At 42.9% G+C, this 8,586-nt stretch overlaps 1 long non-coding RNA gene across 1 annotated transcript; it reads right to left on the reverse strand.

The window, feature by feature from the left end:
* Window positions 1-881: 881 nt before the first annotated feature.
* Window positions 882-6,777, reverse strand: LOC140847299 (uncharacterized). Its single transcript, XR_012127265.1, has 3 exons — window positions 6,400-6,777; window positions 5,903-6,018; window positions 882-950 (listed from the first exon to the last, which is right to left on the reverse strand). It is a non-coding gene; the product is annotated as an uncharacterized lncRNA (long non-coding RNA).
* Window positions 6,778-8,586: the final 1,809 nt, after the last annotated feature.

The raw sequence follows: 8,586 nt of genomic DNA on the forward strand, positions 1-8,586 counted from the left end.
TGGAAAACACATGCAGAGTCACACACAAATCATAAGCATTAGGCTTAGTGAGTTTGCCTGAACTGGACACCCCTACTTAGCCAAAACCCAGCTCAAGAAGCAAAACATCACCAGCATCCCAGAAGCCCCTGTATGCCCACCATAGTCACCTCCTCTCCCCCCCAGGGTTAACCACTATCCTGACTTCTAACACTATAGATTAGTTTTGCCTGCTTTTTAACTTGATATTATGGATTAACACACTATGTATTATTTTATATTTGCCTTAATTAATTCATCATTGTGTTATTGAGAGCCATCCACTTCATTATGTGTCGTTATAGTCTGTTCATTTTGACAATTGTATAGTATTCCATTGCCTGACTATATCATTTGTTAGTCAAGTACTGAGAAGCATTTGAGTGGTTTAGAATTTGGAGCTTTAAAGAGTACAGTTGTCAACATTTTTGTCCTTGGTGCACTTAAGTGTGCATGTCTGTTGAGTCCTACCTAGGAGTAAAGTTGCATAGGTTATGCAAATGTCCAGAGTGATATTTTTAAAGCATAATCAGATTGCAGTATTCCCTTGCTTAAAAACTCCATGGCTTCCCATTGCCTCTAGAATAAAGTCCAAACTTTCCACCTAAGCTCACAGAGGCCTTGCATGCTCTGGCATCCCCTGAGCTCCTCACATCAAACCATGTGCAGACTGTTTTCCTGCCACACTGACCTTTTATTCCATTTTTGGAGCCTGCCAAGGAAACCTACCCACTTGATACGCTGCAGTTTCCAGGTAGGCAGCAATTACTCATTCTTTACGTAACAGGCCAAATGGTATGTTCCAGAACGGCCTCTCCTGACCCCAATCCATAAGAGCCCTCACCATTATTGTATCTCATTGCCCAGCTCACAACTGCACTTACCTACAATATGAAGTTGTCTTGTGGCTGATGACGGCCTCGTCCAGTAGACTGTGAACAGCAAGAGACTGGGATTCAGGAACATAGCAGGTGCTCACTAAATGTCACTGTGGTATAAGAGCATGTAAGGGAAGACCTGAGGTCTGAAGCTGCACAGGGACCAGGGCTCAAATCTTGGCTGTGTTACTTGTTACTCTTGTGTCTTCAGGCAAGTTACCTAGGTTCTCTGGGCCTCATTTTCCTCCTCTGTAAGACAGGGCTAATCCAGCTGCCTTTCAGACAGGTTGTCAGGAAGGCATGAGAACATACGTATGTACATTGCCTAGCACCATGTTGGGCACATGGCAAGTGCTAATTAGCAGTGGCTTCCCATGTACAATACATTGAAGCTTCACCACAATCCCAGGGGCAGGCACTGCTTTAAATCCCTATCTCATAGATTAAGAATTCAAGACACTAAGGCCCAGGGAGGTTAAATATTTTGCCCAGTAATTCTGGCTTCAGATACTAGACACTCCTCCACAATACTATTGGTGGTGGCATGTGGAAGATAAGTAAAAACAGAGGAAGGGGCAGTGACAAGCTCCTAACTGCCTACAGCCCTGCTCACCCCCACCCCTTGATGTCCATCCCCATGAAACTGAAGGTTAAGAGTACAGTATGAAAACCAACAGGTTACACAAACATTTGTGGTTATTAATAGCCATGAAGGAAAAAATAGAAAGATCTGATTACAGAAAAATTTTAAGCTTCTATATAACAAAAGACAGCACAAACTAGGTCAAAAGATAAATTAGAGTGTGGGAGAAAATATTTAAACTTCATATAACAAAGGCTTACTGTCCCCGGTTTGGACATATTCCTGCAAATAAACTGGAAAGATACCAACAACCCAATGGAAAAATGGGCAGAGGATGTGAACAGTGTACAGAAAAGGAAATGAAAATGATCAAGAAACATGTGTATAAGTAGGAAAATGAAAATTAAGTAATGAGCTCCCACATAGCTCCTAAATTGGCAAAAAATGAAAAATATTGGTAACATTCATGGTTGATGAAGGCATGAGAAAACCAACACTATCATACCTATTATTAGTCTGTAAAGAAATTACAGCCTTTTAGGAAAAATTTTCCAAAATATTATAACCAAAAATGTGTGATAACTTTCAGAAATGAAAGCAATAATACATAGTGAGATAGATAGATAGATAGATAGATAGATAGATAGATAGATAGATAGATAGACAGATAGATAGATATAGATAGATATAGGCAGACAGAAAAACACAAGACTAGTCATAGAAACATTTTTGTAATAATAAGAACCTAGAAATGTCCTGATTGCATCATCACAGTCACATAATCAGTGGCTATTAAAATCACTGAGGTAGGTCCATTCACACCAACTTCAAAAGATCTGTAAAATGTGTAGAGTAAAAAAAAGTGTTAAAGAATAATGTCTATTGCTTGAATGCATTTTCATAGAAAACAAAATAAACATATCCAAGGCACCCTGAACACTTGCTGAAGCAAAGAAAAATATAGAAAAATCAAATTTCTAATTAAAGTGTGTCAAAGGGGTTAGACCCAAGGGTTAGTTTTGCTTCAGATACATCTTTAAGTTGAATGGTTGCAATGAGCATGTATCTTATTTAAAAATTAACTAATAATCTCTGCTCATTAATAATGACTGAATAAACATTGCCTGCCTGTCTACTTTTATAAAACCTTTTCTGCTTTAACACTTACTTTACTTTAGTTCCTACAAATAAGCTGTTGGTTGGAGAGAAGGTGTTAATTGTCTTCTAAACAACTTCCTCTACTTAATCTCTTGGCTTGCTCTGCTATCCAGCCTTCCAGGGGAAAGAAACCTGATATCATTATTATTCTAAAAAGAAATACATGTTCTGAATTCAAAATATATGTACATGGTAGAAAGTCAAATGAATGAAAAGTATATGCTGAATAGTGCAGTCCTTCTCTCCCTAATATCCTAGCCATCCAGTTCTACACCAGTTTCTTGCATATCCTTTCAGAGATATTCTAAGCATATATTAGAATTGACTTGTATATATTCTACTATTTTTAAACACAAATGCTGTACATCACACACACACAAATATGTTTTGATTTCTTTTAGCCAGAACCTGATTAGTTCCAAGGTTGCAGTTCTCTCTTGCTTGAGAAGCTGAAATTCCTCACCAGAAGCAGTTCATCCATTCATTCATCTATTCATCAGTCCATCTGCCTATCCATCCATCTGTCCACTACCATTCACTAACAAGTATTGGTAAGCCCTCACTCTGTGCCAGGCACTAGCTAGAGGCTGGAGATAAAGCGAAGAAATGATAAGGTCCTTTGCCTACCCACTTGACCTTCTAGTGGGGAAGAAACAAATTATGTAGGAGAAAACAGATAACAAAAGAAAACTAACAAATTCCAAATGATATAAGTTGCCTTAGAGATACTCATTCTCAGTTAAGAGAGTGGGTAAGAGGGAGAGATGGAAAGGAGAGGGGAGATGAAGAGAAGGCCTATTTTAGATGGAGTGGCCAGGGAAGGTCTCCCTCAGGAGATAACATTTAAGCTGAGAACTGAATGACAAGAAGGAGCAAATGTTATTGGTTTCCCGCTTTGATGACTTTTCAGGGAGAGATCCCTTAGGCAGAATTTCAACCTGGTCTTAGTAGTGAAGAGGTTGGGCTCTGAAGTCCTGTAAGTGTGCATTTGAATCCCAGCTTAGCCACTGAAATCTGGGTGAGCCTTGGGCAAATTATTTAAGCTCTCTGTGCCTCAGTTTCCTCATCTGTAACTTGAGGTTATATAAAAATAGTATCAACCTCATAGGATCACAGTAAAGATTAAGTGGATTAAGCAATGTGGCCTTACCAAGCTGGCACAAAGAAAGTGATCACCAAATGATAATGTTAAAATAAATCATAATGTGAGGCCAAGATAAACTTTTTGTCCTTAGATAAAAAGTCAAAAGTATGACCTATAAAAGAAAAAAAACAATATTTCCACCAAAATCAGAAACTTTTGCTCTTTGAAAGACACTGTTAAGAGGATGAGCCAGCACATTACAATCTGGGGGAAAATATTTGCAAATCACATATCTGACAAAAGGCTTTTATCCAGAATATAAAAAGAACTCTCAAAACTCAACAGTAAGAAAACAAGCAATCCAATTAAGAAATGGGCCACAGACTTGACCAGATACTTCACCAGAGGATACATGATGGTCAAAAGCACATGGAAAGATATTCAACAACATCAGCCATTAGGGAAATGCAAAATAAAATCACAGTGAGATACCACTACCCACCTATTAGAATGGCTTAAAAAAACTGACACTATCAAGTGCTGACAAGATACAGAGAAACTGCAATCTTCATGCTCTGCTGCTGAGAGCACAAAGTGGTACAGTGCTCTGGAAAACAGTCGGGCAGTTTCTTATGAAGTTAAGCCTACACTTAACATATGACTCAGCAGTCCCATTCCTAGGTGATTACTGTAGAGAAATGAAAACATGTTCACACAAAAACCTGTACACAAATATTTATAGAAGCTCTTTTTTTTTTAATCAAATGCACATCACAGTGGTTCAACCCCTCTGCCTCCCCCGTGGTAACCACTAGTTACTTCTCAGTGTCTGTGAGTCTAAATAGCAGCTCTTTTCATAATCACAAAAAAACTAGAAGCAACCCAAATGTCCTCCAAGGGGAGAACAGATAAACAAACAATAATAAGTCCATACTACTAGAAAGCCACACAGAAAAAAAAAAAAAGGTAATAATTACTGATACGTGCAGCACACAACAACTGAATGAAGGAGAAAGAAGCCAATCTCAAAGGGTTACACACTAGGTTTGGGGGAAGGGTATGATTCAGAGGGACAACTCCAGCTGGTTTTGGGACTGGTGGAAGTGATAGGTATCCTGATTGTGGTGGGAGTACACGAATCTACACATGTTAAAATTCATAGGAATGTACACGAAAAAGTCCATTTTACTGCACATTAATTTTAAAAATAGGAAAAATAAAAAGTGATCCATGATACTGACATTCTAACTCAGCCACGCACTTCTAGTCCCTCCTTCCTCTTTTGTCCTCATTTTCTATGACCAGAAACTTCTTAAAAGGGGGACACTTCCACCCACCTAAATATTTGAAGACATCATTAATAACCGAGTTTTGTTTCTCTGCATACAAAGGGAAGATATTTTTGTTGGAAAGACAGGAAGGGAAGAGAAGGAGGGAGAGAGGGAGAGAGGGAGGAGGAAGATTCAATCATTGTAGAAACGTGTAACATAGAAAAGCAAAGCCCTCAGGAATCCCACCCTCCACAATTAACTGCTGGGAGGAGCTTCCACCCAAACCATTTCAAAGCAATTTTATACAGTTGTTTCCTCACAAGGTTCAGAATGTCATATGGTGGGATTCACTCTGATTGTTCAGGGAAACATGGAGGGCCCTGGGGAGAAAGATCTTGAAAGATTAACATCCGGGATGCTAGCCTATCCTCTCATCAAGTGGAAGCATTTCACAGTTGGAGAGAGTCTTAAGGTGATCTAGTTCCTTAAAGGTCATCCAGTCCCTTCCTGCCCCTCTCTGCCCCTCCCCCACCCCCAACAAGACTCTGTATCTCATGGCAGTCTCTTCCCCATGCCCTGACCTCCCACTCCGTGCCTGGCTGCCACTTCCCACTCAGCCAGCTCCGTTTGCAATCGCTGCTTGGATCATTCAGTCAACATCCAACAAGTCATTCATTCACCTGTTGTTCATTCTTTCAAAATCACTTATTGAGCACCTAATTTGTGCCAGACACTGTGCTAAGCCATAGAAATACCTTGGTGCGCAAGATGCACACAGTTCCTGCCCTCCCAGAGCTCCCACTCTAGTCAGAGAGACAGCGACTAACCACAGAAGGATTCTAACACCTGTTTCAGTAACAACAGTGCTAAAGCCTAGAATATGGGAGCGCATGGGCTGGTGAGAACAAACCTGGTCAGGCCAGGCTTCCCTGAGGAAAGGGCAGTTAAGCCATGCACTGCAGGATGAGCAGGAGTTGTCCAGCTTCAGAGCAGAGGGAAGGGCATTTGAGGCAGAGAGATGCACATCTGCAAAGACACAAGAGGTCACGGTGGGTGGCTCATGTGTATCATGGGGACTGGCAGGTGCTGGGGTCACAGTAGTGGACAGGGCACAGTGATAGCTCTCCAGGCAAATGTTTTGGGGACTTTTGTCATTGGTTTTGTGGCCTCCCTTCCCTTCTCCCTCAGAGCCCTGTACTTGAAACACAACGTTCCCTGTAGAGCTCAGGGTATGGGGTCTGGAGTCATGCTGAGGTAAACCCATCAGACCTGTGCCCCATCATTCGCTATGTGTGTGCAAATGTGCAACAGCTTAATCTCTCCATGCCTCATTTTCCCACCTGTAAAATGGGTATGAAGCTATAACATGTGAGGATTTAATGAGATAATCCATATGAAGTCACATACCAAGATCACGATGCTCGGTACTCCAGCAGCGCTCAGGTCATGGTGGCTAGTGGTGGTGTTGATAATGTTAGAGACACCATGCCTGACCTTGGAGGTGCAGCCTCTATCTAGTCAAATATGGAGTTAACACAGAGCCAGGGAGGGTCTTCCAGCCTCTGGATTCCTGTAGACAAAAGTCCAGGCAATGACTCCATTGGAATGACATTCCTTGAATCTGTCAAGTGTGTTTCAGGAGTGGACTTGCATTTGTCAGTGACACAGGCCAGGGAGCAGAGGACAGCTAAGACCCAAGAAGTTTCCTTAGATGACAGATCAGTGCTGCCAGTTGACATCAGCCCACTCCCTACCCCACCTCCTGCCCTGAAGCTGGACTCCTGTCCAAAGGATTCCAGTGATACTGTCAGTAACAAGAGCCCCACAAAGTCCTCTCTGGCTGAGGAGTCACGGGGTCTGCCTTCCCAGAAAAGTACCTTTGCTTCAGTGGGAGTAGGCCTTTGGACTGATAAAGACTTGCTGTGTCCAGTTATGGGTAGGAATATTGCATGGGGGTGAAGCTATTTTTTGCCACATGCTCTATCTCTGGCAGGCACAGCAACATTGCTTAGGATCAAATAGCCCCAGCCACAGAAGGTCATGGAGCAAAGGCTAGAAGTCAGGCTGCGGGTAGGAAGGTTTATTTGCATCACCAGTTGGAGGGTCTCAGTACCTCTAGCTCTCATTCCCTTCATCTCTGGCCTAGTCCAAACCCACTGTCCACAGGACTCCTGTTCAACCGATTCCCCTAGGCCTAGAGTCTGGTGGCAACTGCTTATTTTTAGCTTCTGATTTCCTGAGAATGCGAGTGGGCCCCTACAGAGCAGAGGGAGGGAGGCGGGAGGAAGAAGAGAGACCTCGGGCCCTGGAGGCCAGGGAGGACACAGCGCCAAAGCTGTCCACTCAGCCCTGTGACAGACTCCTACAGGCTCAGGGCCGCCCCTGCTTGGCCTGCCCCAGCTCAGGACCAGGTTGGACTCATGTCCCTGCATTCCCTTTTTCTTCTTCCCTGAAGTCCCTAGAGACCCAACGCTTTCTGTCCTTCTTCCTAGCCTTCCCCTGAAAAGCAGAGGTCCTCTGGGGTCCCCACGCTCACCCACAGTGGGTGTGCCACAGGATTCCTCAACAGACGCCTTCCTCCAGCACTGAAGAGATAGACATCCCAGGCCCATCTCCTTGGGCCAGCCTGACACCAGAGTGGATGCAAAATAAACACGAGCAGACTGAAAGATAGATTTCACTGCTCTTCTTGTTCTTCCTATAGGCAAAAAGGCTGAATAATGGAAGAACTAATAAGAGGAAGTTATTGGGGTTTAGAAACTTACAAAATCCTTAAGTCACTGTCCCTGGCTGGTAGTTTCTGTCTCTTTTCTGAGAAGTTCCCTGGAGCCCCTGAGCCTCAACTCTGCCTCTGTGACCCAGAGGGAAATGCAGCTACCCCTTCTTCCTCCTCGATTCTGCCTTTGGCCTTTCCCCAACCTGTCTCTCCAGGATACCCAGGCCCTGCCTCTCAGCCCAAATAAGAGTCTGGCAAAAGGAAAACCATCTGGTCAAGCTGGCTCCAATCCTGGCTCCACCACATACTGGCCCTGTGACCCCGAGCAGACGCCCTGCTCTCTGCAAAAGACTGTTAACCTCTTTTTCGCTGAGGACCAGAGAGAGTGCACGTAAGATGGGTGGCCACAGAAGGTGTTTCATAAATGGTTATTGTTGTTTTGTTATCTTTAAATAAATGGTGCAGAAACCCAAGACTTCTTTTTTAATATCTTCTTTCATGCTGTACCTGATCATTCTTCATATGTATAGAGTGCTTTAATATTTTATAAAGCACTTCTGCATCCATTAGCTCATCTAACCCCCACATAAGCCCCTTATGAAGGCCAAGTCATTATTACATGATTATTATTTCCAGTATGCAGATAAAGGTACTCATGCTCCAGAAAATCACAGATGGGTCCTGCTTGTCACTGTGTTCTTAGCACCCACACAGTGCCTGGCAGAGTAGGTGCTCAAAACAAAACAAAATCCTTTTGAAGGAATGACCTATATGAGGTAATCTTCCACACCACTTACCCTTTTCTTTCTGTAAAATGGGGATTCATGCTGTAGGAGATAGACAGGAGCATTCAACTCATAGGATTCAGCTCTACAGCA

This window comes from Manis javanica, chromosome 1, assembly GCF_040802235.1.
Source record: "Manis javanica isolate MJ-LG chromosome 1, MJ_LKY, whole genome shotgun sequence".
In the NCBI taxonomy this organism is placed as follows: Eukaryota; Metazoa; Chordata; class Mammalia; order Pholidota; family Manidae; genus Manis; species Manis javanica.